This window comes from Anomalospiza imberbis, chromosome 4 (genome assembly GCF_031753505.1).
Source record: "Anomalospiza imberbis isolate Cuckoo-Finch-1a 21T00152 chromosome 4, ASM3175350v1, whole genome shotgun sequence".
Taxonomy (NCBI): domain Eukaryota; kingdom Metazoa; phylum Chordata; class Aves; order Passeriformes; family Viduidae; genus Anomalospiza; species Anomalospiza imberbis.
Window position 1 is genome coordinate 19621590 of NC_089684.1, and position 26822 is coordinate 19648411.

At 36.8% G+C, this 26822-nt stretch overlaps 1 long non-coding RNA gene across 1 annotated transcript in view; it reads right to left on the reverse strand.

Annotated features, from left to right (window-relative positions):
- LOC137473368 (uncharacterized) overlaps positions 1-18705 on the reverse strand; it is a 30718-nt gene extending 12013 nt beyond the window's left edge. The window contains exons 1-2 of the long non-coding RNA XR_010998730.1: positions 18583-18705; positions 11506-11617 (exon numbers count right to left, since the gene is read on the reverse strand). This is a non-coding gene — a long non-coding RNA (uncharacterized lncRNA). The remainder of the gene's footprint in view (positions 1-11505; positions 11618-18582) is intronic.
- Between the last annotated feature and the right edge of the window lie 8117 nt (positions 18706-26822).

Sequence of the window (26822 nt, forward strand, 5' to 3'; positions counted from 1 at the left end):
AGCATATATGTTTCACATAATAATTAGTGGGTTTTAGTCATAATTATCTCACCTTTTTATTAAAATAATTTAGAAGCTGTTTGGTGTTTCTACAAAACCCACTTTTTGATCAGCTATGCATTTTTGTGAGAATATATTAAAATCCTGGTGTTTGAATTTATTAGTTTCCAAAAGATGAAAAAATAGTTATCATTATTTCTTCCTGTTTCTTTGTAAAAGTTTATTAGTATAATTTTTTTCTACTGCTTCTGTAGATTAATAAACTTAAGATCTTGTGGAAAGCTTTGGTAACAATCTGATAATCCACATATGTCTCTTTTATTATTAGGAAACTGGATTTAGGAATGCAAAAATTACTTCCAATTTCTTGTTCCCAAACTGCTGGTATTAAAAAGTTTCCATAGCAACTACAAAGCATAATAGCAGTCCCCATGTAACTCTCTAATAATAGCTCAAAAAACCATTCCTGATATTTAAATGCTTAATATGTTAGCACAACTTTCTTAAACAGTAGAATGAATTACTCAGTTCTCAGACATTGGTATTTTAAGTTCAGGTGGCTCTGCAAAGCAAAAGCCTAGTTTGCAGCTGAACAGACACAGTATATCCATTCTGTGTCCTCTAGCAAATGGGACAAACTCACAAGAACGCTTTTTAAAGCACAATGGAAATATTTAAGCTGCTTCAATGGAATTGTGTCTGTTACTTCTATTAGAGAAAAACCTTAAAGATCTCTTTGTTTTGTTGCCTTCTATATTATCTGGCTTATATACTAAATAACACAGGGATACTGCCTTTTCTTGATTTTTCTTATCTTTAAGGGCTCAGAAACATGAAATGCTGATTATTTCCTATTGAAATCATAACTACACAACATATTACCATTTTTAAGTAACATTCTGTGGGATTCACCCGAATCCAACAGAAGTCAGGGAAGAAAAAAAAGCAGGAACTAATAATGTCATTGGACCATTTTTGGTCCAGTGAGATAATTTAATGTTTAAACATTTTATACGCATTCATTTTTTAAAAATCAAAAACAAAATCAAAATTCCTAATTTTTCTAGTGATCACCTTCACTGCAGTTACCAGACACCTTTTCAGCAGAGATTTTTGGTTGATTCTATTTCACCCTGCAAACTCATCTGTTTATTTTTCTTATGGTATTTGAATCCAGAGCACTGCATTTGTGAATCCACACATGGAATAAAATTACATCTTTTAACAGTAAAGTGTGCAGGACAGACCTACAAACACATAAACATATGTCCAGCTTTACTGTTGTAAGCAATCCTGTATCATTTATTACATTTGCTTTGGTTTACTTGCATGAGTAAATCTACTCTTTTAAGCATTCACAGAACTGAGTACAAGGAATGCATCATTTACTTCATATAGTTAAATATATATGTGATAATTTCGCAGGTCACTGCAGCATATATATTTCTGCAATGGTCCACAGAGTTTACAATCCCTTTGAAAACTAATGCCAGGATCTTGTGAGCACTTACTGGTGTCTATAATCACACTCATGTGAGTACTGCTAGACTGTTCTCAAGAGTAAAGTCACTGAAACACATAAGTGTTTGCAGGTTCAGGACCTAAAATTGTTAATACCATACAAGTCCTGTACAAATGCTGTGTTAAGACGCCATCCTGAAAACACTTACTCCTGAAGTATGCAGCAGCTGTGCTTATTTCTGGGGCTAACCCCTTTGAAATGAAGAGCAGTAAGCAGTAAAGTCACTACTAAATATTTAAACGACTGTACTCTGAAATGTGTTCCCTCATCCTTTCAGACAGGGAGACAAGGGGAAGGTTAGAGTTCGCAGAACTTAGTCTCTCATGTTTCCTCAGTGATGGAAAGCAGTCTGAGGCCACAGATTATCCTGAACAAATGTTCTAGTGGTGTCCAACTCTAGCTCTAACAAACAGAGTTGGAAACTATTAAAAAAGCAACATCTCCCAAACTCTCATCTCTTTGAGGAAATAATTCTCTGATGTACCTAAGTTTCAAAGTACTCATAAGCACTGATAATGACCAGTTTCTTAGGGATTATTAATTAAGAAAAACATTTTTACAGAAGCGGCACATAAAACCCCAAGACTCAGATGGGTAAGGCACGTAAAAGTTGCACTTGGGAACAGGTAATGAAAATCCATTTGTTTTATGTCCGTCCTTGCCTGCCATGGTAACCTAAACCAAACTACAAATGAAGCTACACTTGCAGCACAGCAGTGGCAGTGGTGCCCTGGGCAGCCGTGCCTCTCCCGAGCCCCCGCAGCCGCCTCTCTCAACTTTCCCTGGAGTTCAGCAGCCACGTCTCCTCCGCTACCACAATTCGTCACTCCTGCCTAAGGACGCTGTCTCAGAACCATGGCTGTGAGAATAACAGTGCCTGGTGGCACACACTGAGGACCTAGTGGAATACTTCTGTTTGACACCCTTTACCAAGGCAGGCATTTCTGTTTATTTGCCCTGTTTGGTTTTCATTGTGAGCTTTATCTTGGCTCAGAGATCAAATGCAAGCCTGCAGAGCTAGTGAGTGCAGACCAGAATTAAAACAAGATGCCCACACAGCATTTGCCCATGACACAGTTCACCTTACTAAATATTTTATCAAGATATGGTTTAAGAAACTAAAAACATGAGTGCTTCTTTCAGTGTTGTTTTATAGCATCCAGTTTTCTGACTTCTTATTTTTTTTATGTGCATGAGCTTATGAAAAGATTAAACACATCCATAGCAGCTGCATCAGGGCTACAAGTATAGGCACCTAAAATTCTAAAATTATGTGCTGGCCAGTAGTAGGCTTCATGTTGCACAGGACCAGACAGAGAGACACTGCATTTTTACTCTTGAAACAAGAGAGACATTCTGTGTAGAAACAACATTGCTACTTGGCCAAAGTATTTAAACTCAGAATTATGCTTTCAGTTTTGAAAACAGAATTTAAAAAAAAAAATAGATCTATAGATTTTTAAAATACATTTTTATACACACAGTTCTGACAAGTTCTGAATATTTTGGAATTGAGAAAACAGTATTCTGTCTTGTAAGAAAGATACAATAATAATGATCTTAATGTATCATTATTAAGAAAAGCAACGCTGCTCCAGTCTAGGAACATTTTTCTTTATAAGTAGTAGAAAAGTCTCAAGTTCACCAAAAGTGTAAATCTGAATCCTTATGACATCTTTGTGACTCCATTAGATTTATTTCATGTTCTCCATAGAGTTGATGTTTGTGAGATTTTTTATGTCTACGTTTTGGATTGCTAAACAATACAGCACTGCTTCTCTTTTAAAATAGTTTAGAGATTCTTTAAATTTTGCTAGCATCTGAATGAAAAATCACACTACTAAAGCAGTACCTATAAAAAGCCTTGAATTTTCAGCAAAAGCACAGAAATATGCACTGTGTAAGGGAGGCTCTGTATGTGCATGCAATTTCACGACTGTGCCATTATTGGCTATCATTTATTTGCATACGGATATATTTTTCCCATAAAACTCATCTTGAGCTGTAATTGCTTCTGTTTGTATTTTGGGATGTTACTTTGTACTATGTCAAAATTTTTTCCTTTCCTTCATTTGGCACAAAGTCAAACAGAAATATGTCCACAACTGTGGGATATCTTTGAAGAACAAATTCTTAAAAAATTATGGTTTCCCAAATGGATATAATTCAAAATATTAAAAAACTGTTTCCAAGCGCATGGGGCTACAACAAATAGAACATCAGAAATACTGGCTGCTCCACTCTACAGAGGTGATCAGAAAGCAGGAGTGAGAGAGTGCCCCGATTGACACAGCTTTGCAGTCTCCTGTACTTGAGGCACATTATTACAGCAATGTTTAAGGATTACACTTGGCATAGCACAGCCAACATCACAATGTACAGCCCACCAAACACATCCATCTCAACAAGTCCCATGGCTCTGGCTTCCACAGGCCCTCCTGCTGACTGACACTGCAAAAGCATATCAGGTACAGAGACAATCCCTTCCTTCTACAGGCTCCTCCAGGAAAACTTTCTTTCTAGTTCCACCAGGCATATCTAGAGCCATACAGTGATCCTCTTTGGGCTTTTAAATCTCTCCCTTACTTAGATTTTCAAAACATAATTTGTGCCATATTATTTGCACCATTGCAAATGAAAGTAGCTGCTTTTTTTTTCTTTTTTTTGCCTTTTCTATTTTTTTTTTCTTTTCCCAAACTAATAAAAAATAAAGAGAGAAATGTAGGACTCCATTTACTTCCATCCAGTCTAAACTGTGGGAAAAAACCACTTGGTTCTGTGCAACACCCCAGGGACCACTGCTAGAGCAGAGTGGGTTCCCCTTGGCTGCCATGCCTGCACCCCTGGAAGCAGACGTCCTGTTAAGTTGCTTAGACTTCATACACAGCAGCTTGGCGAGCAGCCGAGTATGATATATTGGTATTATTAACTAACTGCTATACTTTAAAGAATAAGCAGGCATAAAGTAACAAGGATTTAAAGCACTAGTAAAAAGTGACTTAAAGAAGGATTTGCACATTCAGCGGCAGACCCTTTTTTACAATTATACCAGTACAAAAACTTCATGTTCCTTCTCTATATACCTTGTTTATAATGCAGGGCCATCATGTAACAACTGCTGCTAAACAGTAGCAATTCTAATTAAAACTACTTTTCTTTTTTCTCAAATGCTGTAGTCCTACAGTAAAATATCTATGTATAAAAACCAAGTTAAACTGTAGTAATTTTATTGTCTGCTTTAAAAATCTTTATTGAGTACAGAAAACAGCTTTTTTTTCTATAGCGTTTGCGTTTGAAGAGATTGAACATGAACAATGCCCCAAGGAAAACCTTCATTAAAATACATCTAAATAGCAACTTCTTAAATATTATTATTTTTTTAATACAGATGGGTGAATAAGAAGGGGATCAAACCACCAAAACAGGAATCTCAATTTCTTGCTTAAAAATTTGGAGGGAGGGAGAGAACTCACTTTATATTCATATCTTGCTCGTATGCTTTTTCATCCTGCTCCCTGCTTCTTTCTACTTCTGAAGTAAGCCACTTTTTGCTGACAAGTCAAAACATTTCTGTTCAAAGCTCAGTTGTGGGTCTTAGAGAAGATTTTGCATCTGAAGAGCAGTTCATTCCACTCCATTTTATAAAGGGAGTATCCCACACTTCAGAGACTATGAGTCATTGTGCCACTGCAGCTGTGACTCTGAGACTCGATTATTATTTGTTTTACCATATATGCAAAAACATTGTTTCTTAGGACCATGTGCTGGTCTTTATTTATTGGTATGATCTAAGTATTTCCAGAAAATCCATCTGCTGCTCAGGAGTTTGAAGAGGGGGCCCTTGCTCATATATGCTCCCCCTTCCCTCTTAGCAAACTTCCCAACTATTAGGAATGACAGAGGGAGAAATTTCTGCTAGATAAAATGAATCTTGAAGATACTTTTCATGCCAGAACAAATTTCCCTCTTCTAGCATCAGCATCCCTGTTCAACATTTTAGGTCCATCTTTAAACTCTTAACCCTTTGTTAGCACTAAGCTGAGAATGAAACTGGAAATGGGATGTGCAGATTCAATTATAAATGAAACTATTTTAAACAAGAGACAACATAAGGACATGAGAATCTTCATAGTACAGACTAAGCCTTTCCATTTAAGGCTTCCCATGTGATTTTCAGAGCTTCATACTATACCATACCATAAGTTAATTCACCTTTCAAATAAAGGATGGAATATTTCACATAAAGCATGAAGAAGAAGAAAAAAGAAATAACCCAAAAACAAACAAACAAAAAAAAACCCCAACCAAAAACGTAGAGAGATACATGCATCAAAATGCTTGAAAGCAGTAGCACATCCTTGGCGAGTCCCAAAATAACTGACAGTTAGGCTTTATACTGCTTATCAGTTTTCTTGAGGGTGTATTTGGGGAGGTTTTTTGTTTGTTCGGCAAGCTTTTGTGTGCATTTTTGATTGTTTGCTGTTTTTTTTTCTAAAGACACAACCAGATTATGTTGGGCAGCCGAAAGGATCATTTATTTGCATAGTTATGGCAAACACAACTGTCCTTGCCTTTGCAAGGAGGAATTCTAGAAGTCATTTTGATTCAATTTGCCACAAAGTTTCAAAAATAATTTTCAAATGCTAAATTGTGGCTTTAATATAAAGTTGGTCTTTGAAATCTGAATTGACAGTTAAGTCACAGAAGGATTTACAAGAAAGGAACAGAGAAAATAAAAATGCTATATGCACTAACATAAAATGTAATTAGCTATGCATGGGTACACCAACTTAGAGAAATGAACCCCAAAGCTACAAACAACAACAGAGTTAAAAAACAATACTTTCCATATGCTTATATTGTTCTATAAGATTATTGGACTTTTTTCAGGGAAACAAGTAATAAAAATCAATTCAATACATCAGCAATCAGAAAAATTTTAATATAATTTATTCTCTATTGTATATAAATTATTGCCTATTGTAATGGACAACTGAATTGCAATGTAAATTAACGTATGTTATGGCTTAATTTATATTAAATATATCAATGAGAACAAAAATATTTACAATACAGCTGACTACTGTAACAGTTTCTTCTTATGCAACTTTAATACCAGATTTTTTAGAATATTATTAAAAATAATCTTATGTCCTGGTTTTATTATTCCATTTATCTGTTTCATTTATTATAAACTTCAGATTAATTTTGGTGGGGTTTTCCTTTGTTTGTGGTTTTTCTTTGTTTGTTTTGGTTTTTTCAAATGATGAATGAATGAGAAGAGGAAATTATTCTCCACTACAGACTATCATATAACAAATATTACAGTAACATATTGCAGTTTTGCAATTTTTATTTCAGAAGACTCGTAGACTGAGCTAAGAAACAGCCAAGAGTTACAGAAATATTTGTCTCCATATGACAGAGTCTGATTTCTTGCACTGACATTAAAAATCAGCCTCTGCTCGAAGTTTATGCAGCAACATAAATCCCACAGAGTTACAAGATGCACAGCCCCTTTCCTAGACCTCTGCGAGTCGCACAAACACCCTGCAGATCTGCTGGGTCGGCACACGATTACCCGTGCCATTTAATCCCTGTGTGATGGCAGCTGGAGCTGCAGGGCACAGGCCAGGCAGGGCAGCTCACCACCAGCACAGGCAGGGGTCTGGGTGCAGCATCACTGCAGAGGGGGAAGCAGGAAAGGCAAGGCAGGGATGTGTGTACATGGACTCACCAGTTATATTATTCTATACCCTTGTATGCTCCAAATCATTTAATGGCACTGTATAAAGCCAAGCTATGTCAACAAGAACTAGCTAGTTTGAGTGTTCTTTATTCACACAGATTCTGATCCAAAGTTATCTTTAACCTTTAGAAACCCCCAATACAAATAGCATATTCCATTTTTTAAAATATCCTTTCCACAAACTGAAAAACTTTCTTTATACTTATGCAATAATTCAAGAATTTTTGCTGTGTAATATCAAATGTTCTTACATTAATATAGTAATTTAAATGCTACAACATTGGCATATACCAAAGGAAAGGCTGATGTTTTGGTAGCACAACTTCCATTTTTACTAATCAAATATGAAAAGAATCAGCATCTTAAGCATATCAGCCAGCAGTTCCTTAATCACATCCACTTGACCATTTGTCCCACCAGTTTAGTCCCACCAGTGGTCCACTCAAGCTATAAAAGAGCAGAATTTAGAAATTAAGAAGCCCATCAAAAGGTATATTTCCAAATGAAAAGGCTTAAGATGAGCCTTCTGAATCAATATTTAACTATCTAAAATAAAAGTGCCTACATTTCCAGTATGTTATTTGCAGAAGGGCTGAACACTGCTGAGCCCCTTCTCTGAGAGACACAGTTCAGCACCTCTAAAGAAACATGATGAACTTAATTAGGTCTGAGAGGTGAATTTAAAACCCTAAGATTTAAAATTATGAAGACATGTAATTTCCATACAATACACCTAAAAATGTGGGAGGGAGAGATGGGGAGGAGTGCTGCAGAGAGGACGACAAAAGAAAGAAAAAAAATGCCCCAAGTCCCAGTTGAATAATTTTCAGAAATTAAATGCATTAGATATTACAACACACGATTTGGAATATTTTTGTTAGAGATAAAATATTTCATTTATCAATTTCCTCTCCCTGTACTGAATGTTCATCGGAGGTTATTACACTGCATTTTATAAATATGTGAAAAGAAAAAAACTATGAACAGCTGAATCTACTTGCAAAAAAACCTGAAAATCATGTTCCCATTTTCTAATCTTTGTTTTCTTAAGTCTTATAATGTGCCTTTGCAGAACTAAGTGAGGTATAAAACTAGAGATTAATATTGTTACACTTGGAAATGTTGTAATAAAATGAAGACATATATTCTTCCTCCAAGTAAATTTGAATAGTTTTCACTCTTTTTAGTGGAGCATGTTGCATCTAACTGAACAGATAACATGCCTGGTTTGTAGTCTATCTCCAGAAGAACAATTTCACTTGACCTTCAAAAGATAACATCAGAATTAATTTCTAATAATGTTGGGTATTCTTCTCAAAGGCAGCAATGTAAAAAAATTATTTTTTGAGCTACAATTTTATTCATTTTCATGTTATTCCTCATGAAAAGAAAACTGATAAAATACACTGTTTTCTTTCTTTTCCTTAATCTCTCCTCCCACGTCTCGCTTTTCCTTTGTTCTCTATCTTCCTCATATTCACCCTACCAAAGTATAGGAAAAGACTGTCTCTAGTCAAATATTCTCAGCACTGCCATTACATTTCATGTATGTACTACTAATTTACAAGAATTTTATGAACTCTTCCTTTCCTAAACAGATATATGAAAAAATATTTTTCTAGCTTCTAAGAAAAATTAGAAAATTCTCTTCACTGACAGAATTAGCTTTCAGGTTCTGAAACAAGAGACTAATCATCCCTTAAAAGTTCAGGGTTTTTTGCTTTTGTTCTATTCTTCCCCCCTCCCTCCCAACATATGTACTGTAAAAGCAGCTCATTTCACACAAGTCTGACCTTCATAAAAACTCATTCACATTTGTCACATTTTTCTTAGTAGAAGCTTTCATTTACACAACCTGCAAAAGTGAATTTGATTTTGAATAAAGAATTAAAATTACTTCTTTTTTATTAATAGTCCAATCAACTTTTGACTGGATAAGAAGAAATTGTTTGACCAAGTCATGTATAATCCTGCACATACACACAGAGTTCATTTGTGAAGATCTTTTTTTCTGGCATAAATTAATAATTTCATGTCCCACACATAAAAAATTGCAATAACAAATGCCTTTAATAATACCACTTTCTAAAGTCACATCCACAAAGAATCAAAGAATGCTGGATATGTAGAAGTACATAGCATTTATAAATCAACAAAAGGCAAACATGTTAATTGCAACTTCCTCTATCACCAAAATCAGTCTCACTTACCTGTCTATTTACTATAAACACCTAAGAAGTACCAGCAGGAAAAGAATAGTCCAACAAATAAAACACAGGAAGAAAGGGCCACTGATTTTAATATAAGCTAAACAATATTAAAAAGTTCCAAAGAGGTGCCAAGCAACCAGTAGCTGCAGACAATATGAAGGGTACCTTCAAAATCAAAGTACAATCTTGGAGAAGCAATAACAGAAGACAACAGCTTGCACTCACAATCAAACTCACCAAATTTCTTACTTAGTAAGAATTTCTAGGAGATAGACACTAACGTGTCTTAAGAACTGAACAAAGTAAATATCAGATGATTTAAATAAGAAACATATCACAAAGCATATCTTTAATAAACATTTATTATGTGACTAGAAAGAGTGTTTACATATAAACTTTGATGTATACTCTCTCTATATCTCTGCATCAGTACGTTAAAATTAACTGTTGACTTTGAGAACAGAAGCATTTCATCGACATGAATTACCTTATTCTGCACAATGTGAAAGCATAGATTGAAACTAGCTTTCATAACAAAATTGGTTTTTTGAAACTCAAAAATATATATTTTCCCACGTAACTATAGTTGAACATTCTGCTAAAAGAAAATTATTTTTATAAGGTCACTAAGTTTTGTGCTGTTGCATTTCTTCCATTAAATTCACTAGATTGCCCATTTTTCATATTCTTTACAGCCAGAGCCTTAGAAATTTTATCAATATTTTGACTATTGGAACCCCAAATATGTATAGTATTTTAATTACTAAATGACTACATTTTATGCTGCAATATAAAAAAAAATTTGACAAACATTTTATCAAAAAATAGAACTGTAAATGAAGTGTACATTTTTCACAGCTAATGTAGGACTCCAAAATATTTTTCAGAACTTCATTTCTACTGAATAAACATTTTGAAAGTGCTTCAAATTTCTATTCAAAATTCTCATTAAGGATTTTGAAAGGTTCTATTTTATTTGCTTTGTTGAATACAAATATCATCGAAAGTGAGCAAGAAAGAAAAACAAGGTTCCATTGCTGGACCTTAATGGCTTTCATGCCTCTGAAATTATGTGTAATAGAGTCAGATTCTTAAAATCTTACTACAAATTTTGCCACTTTCTTAACTTCACAAGTTATTTTGTCTTCTTCCTCTCCTTGACCTCCAACATGACCATCAATAGTTTATGTTATTCATCACCTGCCTAGCTTCTTTCTTATTGCTTTTTATTCACCTTCTGGGCATGGAAAATTATTCCCTCTTCTATTCTACCTATAGGTGGTACCCCAAAATATTTCTTCCTACATATAAATGGAGCAGTCAATATCCAACAAGGTACATTGTTTTGGGGAAAGCTTATGTATCTGGTCTGCCAGAGACATGATCTTGGTATAACTCCTTTGAGATTTGGGGAACCTGTGAAAATGGAAAACCAACAAACCAACCCCAAAAACCAACAAACCAAAAAAACACATAATCAAACAAACCAACCAACATAACCCGTATTATTCCACCCCACTCTGAGTATTTGCACATCTTTGGACACATCTTGATTTTCAGAAAATTTTTCTCATTTACTTTGCTGTTTTGTCTGATGTGAACTTGTGAACTGCACTTCTCACTTTAAGAACAGGATACACAAAAACTTGGCTTCATTCACTTCAGGTCAAAAGTCATCCATCACAGTTAAAATAGGCACTCATTTCAAGGAGTATTTTGCATTCAGTTTGACTGAATTCCCAAAGCCTCCACAGTTTTCCTTGCTTTGTTTGCCATATACAGGAAATATGCTACTGAGTCATGGCACAGTGACATATATAATTAGAAGCTCACACATATTACAGTACATAAGCAATTTGAATTCCTTTTGGATCTATACGGGAAAGAGAGTGGAACAATGTAGAGCAGTTGTCTATGTGGTGCTATATTCCAACATACACAAACTATTTCAAACTGTAATATTGAAAGGTCCCACCAACCTGCAGTCAATTATACTCATGGGCTATAAAGTCACATATACTCACATTTAAGAAAAAAATTATGAAATCCAGAGCTGCCAGTTTTCCTGTTCAACAGACTCAAAACACTAAGTGGTCACCTTTCAGAGACTTCACACCCTAGCTCCAGCATGTGGCTCTGCTTGATATGAGATAGGAGTGGTCATTTTTTACATTTTTGTTAAGTCGCAGGAGAGTTAGATATAGAAGTCACTATTTGGAGATTAGCAGTACCAGCTTTTTTTCCTTTTTCCTTTTTAACAGGACACCTAGCAATTTATGCTCTGGATAAAGGCATTTTTTATGTTATAATTGTTAAAATATTAATTCTAATAAATTATAGAAGATATTGTTTCAATTATTCTTTATTTCTGTAAAACCCATTTCTTTTTGTACAAATGAAAGTCCAAAGCCGTCTGTGAAATGTCATGCAAACAGTTCCATAATTTAAGTCCAACCCATTTTACTTATCCATGAAATCTGGTGGCACATCTGTTTACCATGAGAGAATGTCCAAAGGTGTTGAAAAACATATTTTATTATCACAATACAGAGGAATACTAGCCTTCAAGTAAGAAGATATCTAACTTCCTGTTTTCTCCTTTAGACAGAGACTGAGCTGGACCAGGTAAGAGGAAGTAATGGAAGGAATAAGAAAGAAATGCAGCTTTGCAAACAGCTGTGGTCACAGAGAGGATTGTTGCCCCTTGTTTTCCCTATCTTTCTGTCTCTGCTCCCAATCCTCTCATTTCACCCTTTTGCAATGGATGTGGCACTGACTCTACAAATGCATTTGGCTCAACTGCCCTAATTTATAATTGATTTTGTCAGATTATTTCTTTTCTACCAGGTTGGTGATTTCAAGTGGCTTGAGTGAGTATCACATTTGAGGCAGAAAATAAACAAACAAAAGAAACCACAAACAAAAAATAAAGGGGGAAAAAGTGTGTGTGACAACATGGAGAGATCAGAAGAAACAAAGAACCAGGACTTTCAAAGCAAAGCAGCACTTCAGCATGCTCATTACTTGATATGAATCTGAATCTTGAGCTGCCTGATACCAAGACAGAAGAAGGTACATAGGAAAGAGAAATCACAGCAGGCTATGACTGGAGATTCTAGATGCCAAACATCTCACAAAATTTCTATACTTATTTGTGTTGAAGTATGAAGTCAAACACCATTTGAGATGATTACAAGGTCTGGAACAATAGAGGTTCCTCTTCAACAGTGCCCAAATACAAAGTCTTTCCTGTGGTGATAGAAACCCCCCTGGGGGTTGGCAAAGCTATCACCACAACCAAACAAGTGTGCAGAGACACCCCTAGATCTGTTTTGGCAACATGAACAACATGAGTGCTGGAGGACCTAAAGACTGCTAAAGAAAGCAGATAAGAAGTGCCAGCTCAAGTACCCATGCTCCCAAGAGCATGCAGATGCCCTCAGGAGAGCAAAGAAAGGACTAAAACATCCCAGGAGATCACAGTGCCTCATATGAGTTATCCCTACTGCCACAGATCACCCTCGCTACCGAGCAACCATATCATTAGGCTGGATGCTTCTCAGAATTGAGCCCTCTGTCAGAAGGTATTCTGTTACATGAGAGTTGTGACTTTTTGGCTCATTACCATGATAAAGTCCCTGATCAGGCTATCTTCAGTACTAGTCAGTTGCTACAGCTCAGGGCAAAAAAGATACAGTACAGTTTAAAAATCTTTCCAAAATATCGCTAACAAAAAAAACAGCTTACATACATTTACATTAATAAAATGAGTAGGCTTTTTTCCTTGTTATAATTACCTCTTTCATTACAAATAGGAGGAAAACCCAGCTTCTACATCTTTTTTCCTATCATATAAATAGCATGTAAATTAATTACCATCTTCCCAAATGTGTAGTTCCACTGGAGAATTTTTGAGATTGAAGTAGAAAGATCTTCTTTAGAGGCAAGCATAATTAGATATAAAACTAATTAATAATTTTGTTACTAAATGATGTCATATAAATTATTCCAGAGTTTTTCATGGAAACCACTAGATTTTCATTCATCTTTACAATTACATTTAATATTAACAAGACTTACTATTGCTAGTGTACTTGTTTATGCTGCACAAGGGCAAACGGGACTAAATTACAGAAAACCCATTTCTGAAAGTTATTGTGTCTCACTCTCCCATCAATATAAATGAAAGATAATTAAACACAACTAATCAATTATGAACTCTAACTACTCTTATGAAACACTGAAAATTTTATAAAGGAAACAAGACAGAAGGAAACACCTCCTAGGAAACTGCTACGGTGACACATCAGCCCATGCCATGCTTTTTAAACTGCACAAGGGATGAAAACATGCACTTTGGCAAGAAGAAGGGAATTGCTTACCATGTGCATTCTGCCATCTATTTTTGCCCAGCGAGGGCAGAGCGCCCAGCCCTGCAGGACTCGGGTCATGTCACCTCCTGAATACTTCTTGGGGCAGAACTCACCACAATAGAGTCTGCTGTTCTTATTAAAAATAACTTTCAACATGAGAGTCACAATAGCAATTCAAAGACCTGTTTCCACATTGCTTCTCTCCTTTAAACTCCTACCCAGGTGTATTGTACCTAACATCTGCAGACCTACAGTCCGTATCCCCTAAGCCTTGTGAATCCACAACAGGTGGAAACAAGGTTTCCAAGACAATATCTCTTCCCAGCACTACCTCCATAAATACTACGGAGCATCAATAAAACCTACAAACAAAATTGCTTGACTCATGAAAGTACTGGATCAGAATAGAGCAGGGAAGAGATGCGCGCTTCAGTGCTTTACCTCAAGACCCAACAGCAGCTGCTGAGGTTTTTGCAAGCTCTGAGCAACTGACAACAGCAACTATATCCTCTAACCAAACAGATTACCTGATTTACTCTAGGCTGCTTATGGAAAGCCTGCCTTACATTAGGCAATTCCAAAGTCAATGCCCAAATTTTGATAGCACAAAGAGAACAAGCATTCTCCTTCCCTTGTAGAGGAGGGAAAGAATGGGAATGTGAGGCAGAAATGGATGGAACAGGAACCAAGTCCACAGCCTCCACCTACCCTCAGAAGGCATGTGATAACCTGAGAAACTGAAGTATCTCTGGGAGAAATGGTAGCTCCTGGAAATCAAGAAACTGCTAAGAATTTACATGCTATTGGAGTGTTAAGGGTAGCAGTTATTATCCATCTTAAAAGGCAGAATTATTCAGGATTTAAATACATTTCAGAAAATATCCAATTAGGTCAATGACCTGTGTAAACAGCGATTTAAATATTCCCATTTAAAAAAAGTAACATTACTTAAAATATTTTTATTAGCTAGAACATCACATTGCCTAGTTAAGGAAAAGCATGTGAGCCACTATGATCACAGGCACTGACAGTGAAATATGATAGCTACAGCAATTACCATGGCACTGAATTTCCTTTTCTAAATTCAAATTAAAGCAATGAAATAATAAAGGTAAAAATATTCTGTTCAAGGTCATCTCCATTTATCAGGTATACTTTGTCAAAATATTTACTAGGAAGTTTGAAATTTAAGATATTTTGCTTCAAATCTCTTCAATTCTCTATAATGTACTTAACTGAAAGAAATGCAAAGGCTCAGTGAGGCTTCACAGTAAGAACTAAGCTCTAAGTAATGAGCAATTATGACCACTAACATTAAAATACAGGCCACATCTTTCAATAACAACCACCCAGAACTTGCATCCTTGTCACGTGCATATATCCCCAGTCACCAACTGGTCAATGCTGCACTGGAGGTGGGATGGCATATTTGCAAATTTTGCAGCAGGAGGAGATTCATAGGCATATGCACTGACCACAACTGCATTGATGGTACTCCTACCATACCGCTGTCTGATGCTTCCTTAGCTAAAAATTCTTCTCTAACAAAATCAATCACTATGTAATTGCAATGTAATTGTTTTAACCTTACTACCCCTTTTTTGTACCTCATGGATAGATTGGTTGAGATTTACAATTGCAATATAATTATTTGTCAAAACAATGAAAACCACATGAAAACCAGGACAGAGAGTTATGTCCAAGAGTAAAAACTAGCAGCAAATTTTAAAATAAAGCATGGTTCCTTATTCAAATTTACCATTACACTATCCAGCTCCTCTTTTATCTTGAGCACTTCCCAGAATAGACATCCTGACATTCTAGTCTCATCCTGAATATAATAAATATTATCTGTCAAGTCTCAGAGCCATATTACTCAGTTGCCAAATTATATCAGTTTCAGGATAGATCCACCTTTCCTGGAAAGTTCTGTTATTCAAAGTCCAAGCCACCACTTCCACTGATACCTTGTCATCAAAACTCTAATCAAGTCAATTGAATGTAATATGTTTGGCAGTAGAATGAAGCAATTTTTCTTCTAAAGCACTTATTAAATTATGTTTCATTGAACAGGCAGGAGAAACATTTCCAGTGACCAGTTTATTCAATAAAAAATGTCACTTTAACATTATTTTCCTTAATGTGATACCAGACAAAAAGCTATCTGTAACCAGCTGTAATTACCACATACTTATTCTCCATTTTCACTTCATTTTAGCCGCCTGTTCAAAAACATTTGCTGTTTACTTGCTATTTCTGCTTCTGATCTGGATGATCAAGTCTGTGGTTGTGAAAGCCGCTTCTAGACATAAAAATCTTGAAAGTATGAATATCCAGAGCTACAACTTGTAATGAGAAAAGCAAACATTTTACAAAAAACCACAACCATTACTATGCATGACTATCCTCTTGATCATCTGTGATTTTTATGATACTTGCTTTCTATAAATACCTTCTAAAACAAAATCTCATTCAGAAACATTTTTAAACTGGTATACTTTTTTAAAAAATAAACAGGGCAGGGGGTCTGAAAAAAAATTCTATTAATTTTGGTTCATTTAATCACTTCTAATATGATGCTGATGCTTCATTAATTCTTCTATTGGTATGACTTTATATTTTATTCCTCCCCACCTAAGGGCTTTTTCTAACATATATCTGTCACTTTTTTTGCAATTGCCATTTAACTAAAAGACATTACAAAAACATAGGCTATAAACCAATAAAAAAGTTAATAGCACAAATAAAACTACTGAAATGAATAATTTAGGCTAAATTATTATCATTTTAGAAAAATATTTGTTTAGAAAGTAAGCAAAGAAAGCAGCAGAAAAAGTTATGATGTAAATTGTAGCTAATATCTGCTGTGAGCAGTTTCTTAAAATAGACAGTCAAGTATTGTAAAAACTGTGGATATTGTCAAAATGAATAAGTATTTAGATTTGACAAAAAAAAAAAAAAGGGAGGTGGGGTGCATTTTGTTTGGTTTGGGTTTTTTCCTCACCTTTTTACATCTGCCAAGACAGACTTCTTGACACTTGAAATTGTCTGCAATTAAACTTTACATAAAACTGGATTTTATTACTAGTCTGTGGAAAGAAGCTGAAATTCCCAGAGAGGCTGTAAGTTTTCAACAACCTCATCTGAGAGCAGAGAAGTAGTCATAACCATTTCTCCAACAGATTGGGCAAGAGCTGCCAAAACCCCGAAGGAAAAACTTTTTGTTTATATCAGCCCCCACTCAACACGTGGAAAATACAGCTGCGGAGCTGGTTCTCCTGGTCCTCCAGTTTCACACCCTTGTGGACAAAACCAGCCAATTTAAATTTGTGCAGTCACCACTGTGACACACAGCAGCTTAATGAAGCAGTTACAACAGATCTGGGACTTGCAGGGGAAAAAGGCTGGGCCTCTAGTAAGGGAAAACTGGAGACTCAGGCACCGACTGGCAAGTCCTCAGACAGCCTCCTGCCTTCATTTCATAAAAACACCATCCAAAATCCAGCCTTTCAGTACAACCCCAAAAAACTTAAAAACTTAATATATATGTGCATTTGGTAAATTAGACTAATCTTGGAAAAAAACTCAAACCTGTCACTCCTGTGGCTGGCTACCCAACACCCTCTGCGTGAGGACCACTCTACAGTGGCAATTTATTTTCCATGGAAGCAAATCCCCATCACCTGTTTGAAGCATGGCAGGGAGATCTGTAGCAACTGTGGCTGTGGTAGAGAAGAGGAGCTGGCCTTGGTGGCCTGACTGGGCCACCACCTGTTTGGCTGCAGGCATCAAACTTAAAACCACAGTATCCCACCAAGACTATTAAAAAAAAAAAAAAAAAAAAAAATATCATTCTTAGGAGGTCAGAACTCTTTCACACATGAAGCTACAGTCACTCAGTTTTAAGCAATCTACAGGCCACCACTTACAGCATTTTTGGAGGTTTTTTTGAAACTGTTTTAATCTGCTCTGAGCGTTTGCTCCATGTCATCAGTTTTTCACTGTCACTGACCTGCCCTAGAGCCAGGCAACCCTGAAGGAAACAGCCATGATGCTGTAATAACTATGAGCAGTTTTACATGTGCCTACCTTATCACTGATACCTCACTGGAACATGTACACTTGCAAAACCAGCACAGAAAAATCCTAACCCTCACTCTACCTCATCACTCTCCTCTGCTTCTCCTAACAGCAAGAGGGAATGAGGACAGGGAAGAATCCATGACATGACATTATAGAAAACTTTTCCATTAACTGCAGGAATTTCCATTCTTCCTCACTCAAAATACAAGCACAGTTTCTTTTGTCAGAAAGGCCATCCTCTCTTCACCTCACCCTCACTTCAACAGCCCTGACAGCACATGTCCCCTCTTTGGCAGCAGGGATCTTGTAATGGGAACAAGAGTGGAGCCAGCAAAGAAACACCAGGGCAAGCAGCATGCCTATACCTTGGGCTTAGCCTGAGCCTCTGATCACCTGCTGGTTACTGGGCTCCTTCACATGGGCTGCTGCTGCATTTTCAGCAAGTGAAATATGCCACTGCCACACCAAATGATAGGCTCCTTTGCACAGTGCAAAGGGCAGGCATATTGCAGAACAATCATTGCCATTGCTGATGGAACATCTTATAACCCAATTTGAATAACATGGGCTTAATTAAAAAAATAAACAAAGTCAGAAATGTCTGTTATCCTCCTATTTGTAGAGAGAATCAACTACAATATAAACCTGAAACTCTGGTGTATGTGGTCATCAGCCATTAGCATGTGGGGTACAGCATGTCATATGAAGGGACTTGCTTCCAGCATGAGTCTCTTCCTAGCAGTTGCCACAGGAACTCACACACATCTGAGTCCTATTAGAAAAAAAATTCAGTCTGAGTTTATAAACCCTAATAATCTCTGAACTGATTTAATATCTTTAGTAGTGGGCTTTCCTGTATTGCTTTTACCTTTTGGAGGTCAAGTTTTAGCTCTTAGGAGGTCAGAACTGTTCCACACATGAACCTACAGTCACTCACAATTTCATTGTTTTATTTCAGTTCTAGATTTACTCCCCTGGCTTTTACTAGCAGACATATGAGGCTGTGTGTATGATGTGCCACAGCTTCTATCCTGCTGTCTCAGCACCTATACATCAGAATGTCATCACCCTTGGTGCTGCTACACATGCCTATTTGTAAACCTCATGGGTGGCAATAGGATCTTTCTGCTGAAGGTTTCATCCCACATAGAATATTTATTTCTCTGCCAGTGTTCAGTGCGGTTTGGTAACTGCTCTTCTACCAGTAGCATTTGGAACTGAGTAGAGAGAATATTTTATAATATTTAATCAAGTGTAGGTGTTTGATAGGAGATCTCTAACAAGTCGATTGCTCAGATCTATCTGAATGTAAAATGTCTTCTCCATGACTATTAGTACAAATATCAAACTTTCACAGCATCGACCCTTTAGCATGCCACTGTCTCTTTTTATCTTGCATAGACACACCAATTTTCCACTTACTCTCCAAGACAGATGCTTGACAGACTGAATAATTATTCTCTGTTTTGAAGCCTAGGGTATCTGGAAGCATCCTAGACTTTTAGAAAAAAATCTTTGGTTTTTTTCAAAAGTTTCAGAAGCAAAGCTACAGTGCATTGTGTACTTTGAATATGGTGTCATTTAATTTATGAGGCTGCTTTAAAAATCAGTTGCTGCAGATTTAATGACTTCTCAGTGCTATTACCTGAAATCTTCAGCTGTGTAAAATTTCCTTTGGCAATCTGAATGCAATTTTCCATCTCCGAGGCATTATTTTGTTTGTGACACTGTATCACACCAAGTTGCTTTCCTGCTCTTTGATTTGGTTTTTTGTCTTGCATAAAGCTTACAAAATCTTGTTGGGGGAGTCTTGGCTGCTAAATTTACTTCTTGATTGTGAATTATTGCTTTGATATTATAGTCCAAGTGAAAGATAACAACATAATTTTATTGTTACCCATTGTCTACCCATTCTTCAGTCTCACTGAGGAACTCAATTTCTCATATCCCATTTCATCTGTCCTCCACTAGTTTCATTACAATGATTTTCTCTCCAAGCTTCTCAGGAGTCATTTGAAAAATTTCCCACAGAGGCTGCTCTGGTTCCATTCTTCATTTACTTGAGTAAGCTCATTAACTTTGCACATCTTAACAACACTTGAAAAAGTTAACATACACTTTATCCTTCTCCTTTGCAATCTTGCATATTTCATCCTTTTTCTCTAAAATGCCACAGATTAATTCCTTATTTAAGGATCATCACACAGGTTTGCCATAGAGCATAACAGAACGGTCTTCTGAACTGTTTCTTGACTACACTTGAATAAGGTATATTTTTCCATGGTCAACCTCCTTAATCACTGATTTTGCATATCTGCAAAAGTTGACTCCTTTCCACCTCATATTCAGGGGAAGAAGAAATCAGCCAAACAGGGTAGAAAACACCTTCAATACACCCTCACTTAAGCAAGCATTCTTCATGAAGAGAATTCCACACAGTACCACCCCTAGCCCTTCTTCCCACCACACCCCCAAGTCTTACAGAAAACTCACAGGCAAAGAGCCATCAGTCTCCTACCAAGACCAGCACAGGAAGCTGGGGGCAGAGGGGAGACTGATACACAGAGGAAATAAATCCTCAGAACACTCTACTGGTTCTAAGATTATTTAGAGATTTATTTTTTGCTTTGAAATTAGCTGCAAGTTTGCTCAGATTTCATCCTTCTTGTCCCAGTTGACACCTGATCCCTGGCCACCACTAGCACCAACAACTTGTCTTTACTTTTAACCTACTTATTGCCTTGACAATTCACAGAGCTTTGAAGACCACTGAAAGGATACAGTACTAATGCAGCATTCAAAAATAATCTGTATCTTAATGTACAGAAGCATGAGGGGCAGCTCATTATAGGCAAGTTGTTTAATTATACTGTTCACTGAAGGTGGGTGTCTTTTGTCTCTCGAGCAGTTGGGCTAGACTATTATTTTATATGTCTCTTCCAGCTGAAATATTCTATCCTGATTTTATTATTCAGATAAGAGCTACTCACTACTGTCTATTAGCAACTGACACTGCATGTGTGTCAGACAGAAAACACCTACTGTTAGTCCTTTTTCAATAGAGAGCAAGAACAGTGTGTTGCCTGAAAGGGAGGGAGGGAGTTTCATAAGCTCTGCATTTCTGCATATGCTCCCATGATGTTGCTCTCTGATCTTTTGAACAAACTCAATGTGGGGAAAACCTGAAAGGCCAACACAGACACACTATGAATAATTTTTGTGGTTTCTCAAGATGTCCCTTCATCTTTCGCAACTAAAATAGTGAAAGTGGCAAAATACCACAGACAGAGAGACTGTGCAGTAGGTGGTACACATAGCACATATATAACAGAATGGTGCCTCATAAAAGAAAGAGTTCTTTCAAGTCCTAGAGCTTTACTACACAGTATTGATAGCAACAAAAGGTGAATACCTATAAAATATATTACTTCTGGGCTTAGGAACACAGTGCCACCTGGTTTCTTCTAGGTTTTTTACTTGCTTTTGAGACATAACATCACTTAGTTTGAGGAAGGAGATCCTTAAGAGAGGGTGTTTAGATAAAGGAAACTCATCAGTTTACAATAACTTATTCCTCGGGCATTTTCTCCTTCAGGCCACAACATTCTTTAGCAGCATTCCTTCCCTCACCTTCACCTTGTCCCCAGACAACTAATTTTTTATCTTGGGCCTTAAAACAGTCAGATCCTATGTGTGTCTTCCCCAAAACCCAGACTCTGCTAGAAGTATCAGGAGTACTTCTACTTTCTCAGGGAGAATTTTCCACAGAATAACTTCTCATCTTACTTTCATCAGAAGACAACTAGAACACACAATTTAGGAACAAAGAGAGACAAGTCAAGTGATGTGACTGCCTTCCAGCTCTCTTACACTACTCACACATTACAAGTGAAAAAAACCAACCCTTTCTTCTGTAACCACTGGTCTTTAAACGAACAGATTTCCTAAGCAAACAAAGGCAAAAATTCAGTCTCCACATACCCAATCAAACAAAAATTCAGGAAATTTTACCTGTTTTCTGGATTGATTTGTCTCATGTGACTTTGATCACTCCCAATTGATATGAGGACGAAGTCTGAATTTAACCTGAGGAAAGTCTTGGAGACTAAGCTCTGCATTCTCATGGCAGAGTAAACAGTCCTCGACCCTTTGCACAATGTGCGGTGTTTTTGCCTTGGTTGAAAATGCTTTTTCAAGATTCCTTTCCAACAAAATCTGTAAATGTATGTTTTTTCATAAACTATAAAGTAGCTCCCTAAACTGTAGTAATTTACTAGACTTGGCAGTGCAAGTAAGAAAGCATCTTCAATCACAAGGAGGTTAGGCGTTATAAATGTTTGCTGATCATCTCTGCTTCATACATTAGCTTTGTGCTAAAAGGTCCTCACTCAACACAAAAACACGTGCACCATCAGCACTTTCAGTACCTCAGAGAAAACAAAGCATTTAAATACAATTTGCAAGAACTGATTTTATATTCTCCCATTATACATTTTCCAAACATGAAAGATCATAAAGTAGGATGAGTTTGCTTTTGGTCACATTAGCTTCCACATAAACTTCAATAATCAATTATTGCCTGACTAATTTCTGTGAAGGACCCCTTGCCATAAGGGAGGGCACAGCAGTCTTGCTTTGCCTCTCGGTTTTCTAGTAACCATGTGGAGAGAAGATGTAACACCACTTTCCCTCACTGTCAGCGTAGCACTTACAAAGTCGTCAAAACTTAAAACGGAGCACCTCAAAAGTTTGCCTCACTCACCAAAAAGTGCTTATGTCCAGGTCTTGGCCAGCTAGGTAGTTCCTCAACACCAGAAAGACCTCCTTGACATGCTCCAAAGCATTCTCCAAATTTTTCTCAAGAGAGGCCCTTCCCATACCCCTTCCTGACTCCAGCAAACCAAGTCTCAAGAGCTGCTACAGGGTCCTGTGTGCATCCTGGATCTCAACAAGCTTCTCCACCCATCTGTATCATCTCCCCACCCCACTCATCAGAAACTGCTCCCAACCATGTCTCCTTCACCTACTCATTTTTGAAGGGGCCACCTCTAGGCACACATTGTGCTTTCTTTGGACTCAATGGCTGTTAGAAAGAAAGAACTTGCCTTCATAGTGATAATGAAATGGACCATGAGGACTCAGTATTTTACACATAGTAAGCTTTTCAGTGTTAGCAAAGCAGAGAAAAAAGTGGAATTTTAAAATATTAAACCAAAGGGAGAACTATTTCTCTCTACACTTAGAGTAAAATCAACAATGTGTCATACATGACTTCCCCATTGGACTGCTTTAAGCTGTTTCTGAAGCCTGGCAAACTTTATACAGACATAGTAGACTGCAAAACCACTGCAGGATTGGGCCAAAGTCTGCCTGCAAGTTTCCATCAAACAAGGCTGCAACTCTAAAATTAAGCCTTCTGGATAGAAGCTGAAAAGATATGCCAAAATAAAGTTAAAAAAAAAAAAAAAAAAACAAAAAACTAAATATCAATACATAAATGCTATTACTTTTTAACATTAAAATAATCTCCAATACACTAGGTAAGTATCTTGATAATCTTTGCAAATTAGAGTTCAACATTACCTGGAGATTTAAACATAGGGTTTGAATTCAAGAAAGAATTTTGCTTAACCTTACATGGTCACAAGTATCTCAGCAAACTCATTGTCCTTGTTTTTTATCAGATGCAGCATTAACAGAGCCACAGTCACTGTCACAACTGAAACATGTAGGAAGATGAAAGCCATTTAAAAGCACACTAAGCCAAGGCATTTTATTGCAATAAGAAAAAGCAGTGTCATAACATGCATTTCCCAAAGGTTTGCCTTCTTCCAGTTGAGAACTGACTTCAAAAACTTTAGAGTCAAAAAAGTTTTGTGCATGACACTGACCCTCCATGGAAACAGAAGGCAGTCCCCTAGGAAAAGCCTGATTTTTGCGTACATTTTCCCTATGCCTGTTCATGACCTAATACTTGCCCTGAGTACACCTCATGTCATAGTTGGCCAGGTGCACTGCAACCTCTGTGCACAACATGGAGAGGACCCTAAAGTGCCAGCAAATAGCCTAGGTGTAGGTATTCAACCAGCAAAAGCATTTGGGAAAATCTGAAGACTGCAATGTTGAGCAATGGCTCACATCTATGCCTTTCTTTCAGGCATTATTATGACTTTTATTTTGAAAATAGAAAAACCTTGCAAATATTCTGACTGGAAAAAAACTTAAGGAAAACTATTCACCTTCTTCTCTGCACAATTCTCTGGCCTCCAGGGGAGATGGGGCTGAACCTCTCACTGTGGCTTCAAGTGGAGACCGTTTCTTTGACCAGTTCACAGCATTTACTCTCACCCTCAGATTTAATACCTATCAAAGAAAACTCAAAATCCAGTGTTTGCACACTGAAGCTGTGTCCCTGAAAGAATCACAGTGGAGAAGAACATCTTCGCAGGACCATGAGATGCTGCAGCCCACTCCCCACTGAGGGCTCCACAGCAAAGTTCAAGTCCTCCTATACAGAGTGTACATATATGAGGCAAAATATTTTCCTCAAATATTCTGACAAATTTCAGTTTTTAGTCAGCAGTTTTCTGAAGGGAAGGTGCTTATAAAGTCCTTGTTGTCTGTGGAGCTTGAGCTGTGCTGTGTATGCACATACACACAGGGGAGCATATGTAGTAGCTGCAGGATCTTAAATGTGATTTTCTCATGCTTTTACATGCTGTCCACTTAAATCTGAGCACTGGTCTTAGATTCACTCCAAACACTGGTACATAAGTCCCTTACGTGCCAATTTTTTAAAGAATAAATTATGACTAAAGGCTGTTCAGTGAGTAATAAAAAGAACATGTTTTTTTCATTTATGCAGGTGCAACTTGTTTAACAGCATAGTGCTTAAGTCTAAGTAAAAGCATGAAATGTCACTTCAACAAAGTCTTCAACACTTTTCAGTCATGACTTCAAATCACTACTGAAATGTAAAACTCGTTTTACCACTGTGTTACAAAAAAAAAGGAATAAAATATTTTTAAAAACTTTCATTTACTCAAAACAAAGGAAAATATATTTAATTTTTAAAAACATCACTTAAAAATTTAATCAGATGCCATTTTCAATAATATAATCATACACAGGAGCTTCCAGGCCTGGCAGTTATTTAGACAGCTGTCAATCAAAATGTCTCACAGCTACCCTACCGTGTCAGCCATCAGCTAACCCACACTTTCCCAGGGATGTCTTAGCTTGGCATCTTTGTTCTGTTTTCAGATAAACAGATCCAATTTCTCAACAAACAGACTGCTACAGTCCTTTTGATAACAATGTAATAATTCAAAACAAATGATTCTAGGCTTTGATGATAGCACTTTTATGGGTCATGAAGAAATCCTCCCACCAACATCTGTTTGATTTTATCTACTTGAACTTTATCCTCCAGTTGAAGATTTATAAGCTGAAATCATCCCAGCCTATTAAAGTCAGGCTAATGTTAAAGCACTAACACAGAGAATGAGAGTGCATTTTGCAGTCATCCACCTTTTGAAATCCTGCCGTGAGGGAAAGATATCAAAAGTTTGAGAGATGTATGTTTAAATATGCTAGAAGTCTGCATTCTGCACAGAGCCCTGGATGACTGAGAGATTAAGGAATCTAACTGTTGCCCTACTGTGGGGGCAAGTTATTTACAGAAGTATTATTTAGAAAGATAGCATGAAAAATACAGATGTTGTTTACATTAAAAGACTGTTTTCTTAGCAAAAACCATTATGGGTGATGAAAATTCACTCCAGATTTGTTCCCCCCTTCCTCTTAATTTTGCATACACTGTAAATAAAAACATGACAGCAGACTTATTAGAGCCACTTGTTACTTATTAACTAGATGGCACAATTTAGTCAGGATGTTTTTTAATTTAAAATAAAAAAAAAAAGAAAAAAAAAGAAAATAAAAAGCAGGACTTTCCATGAAGTCTGATAAAATCTGCCAAGAGAAAAAGTGTTGCACATTGCTACCTTTCTGTGAAAGGCAGCAAAAGAAATTATTACCAGTGTTGTCTCAACAGTCGTCTCAGTTGCAGAAATTTTCCAAGAAAACAATTACTCTTCCTGTGAGTGATGACACTTCTACAAACAGTGGTAATTTAGCAATTTCTGGAACATTCTTTTGGAATAGATTTTTTCAGTGTGTTCCAGATGACACTTTTTTAACCTAAAAATACAGTTTCAATTATAGTATGTAGCATAGTGTAATGCATCAATACATACTAAAATTTTAATAACAATTAGTTATTAGATGCTGCAAGAGGAAAAAATATGTACTGCTATACCTCATGTAGCATCACTTGGAAAAGAAATATGAACATGTTAGTGTTTGGTGGTGTGTGCCCCCTACATGACAGACCCTTTTTGTATGAAGGAACTTAATTTACTTTATGCACACTGAAAGTATTTTACTACAGTAGGAAGAGATGACCCTATAGATTAAAGGATATCCTTATCACTGCTAATGTATACAGTACCACTGGAAATTGCACTGACTCAGTTCTAAAGAAACCACTTGGCCACTTTTCCACCAGTCTGAAGCAGCAAGATATGCATGCACTGAACTGCACTCTGTGCAAAGGAAAAGAAAATCTGCTTAAATTCTAAGTTCTTAGAAGCTCCAACACAAAGTTTACTGAGCCACAATGAAAAGAGTAACGTAGATGTTGGAACAACATTTTAAAGGAAGTATCCCTGGGAGGAGCCAGGCACACCTCAAGAGAGGTTGCTTCACCTTCCATGGCCAGCATGTCCCAGGCAGAGACTATGGCTCTACTCTCAGGATGGGAGTCCAGCCAAGCTTTCTGCAAGACCCTTTGATTTCTCAGACGTGTCCCATCCCAGCCTCTT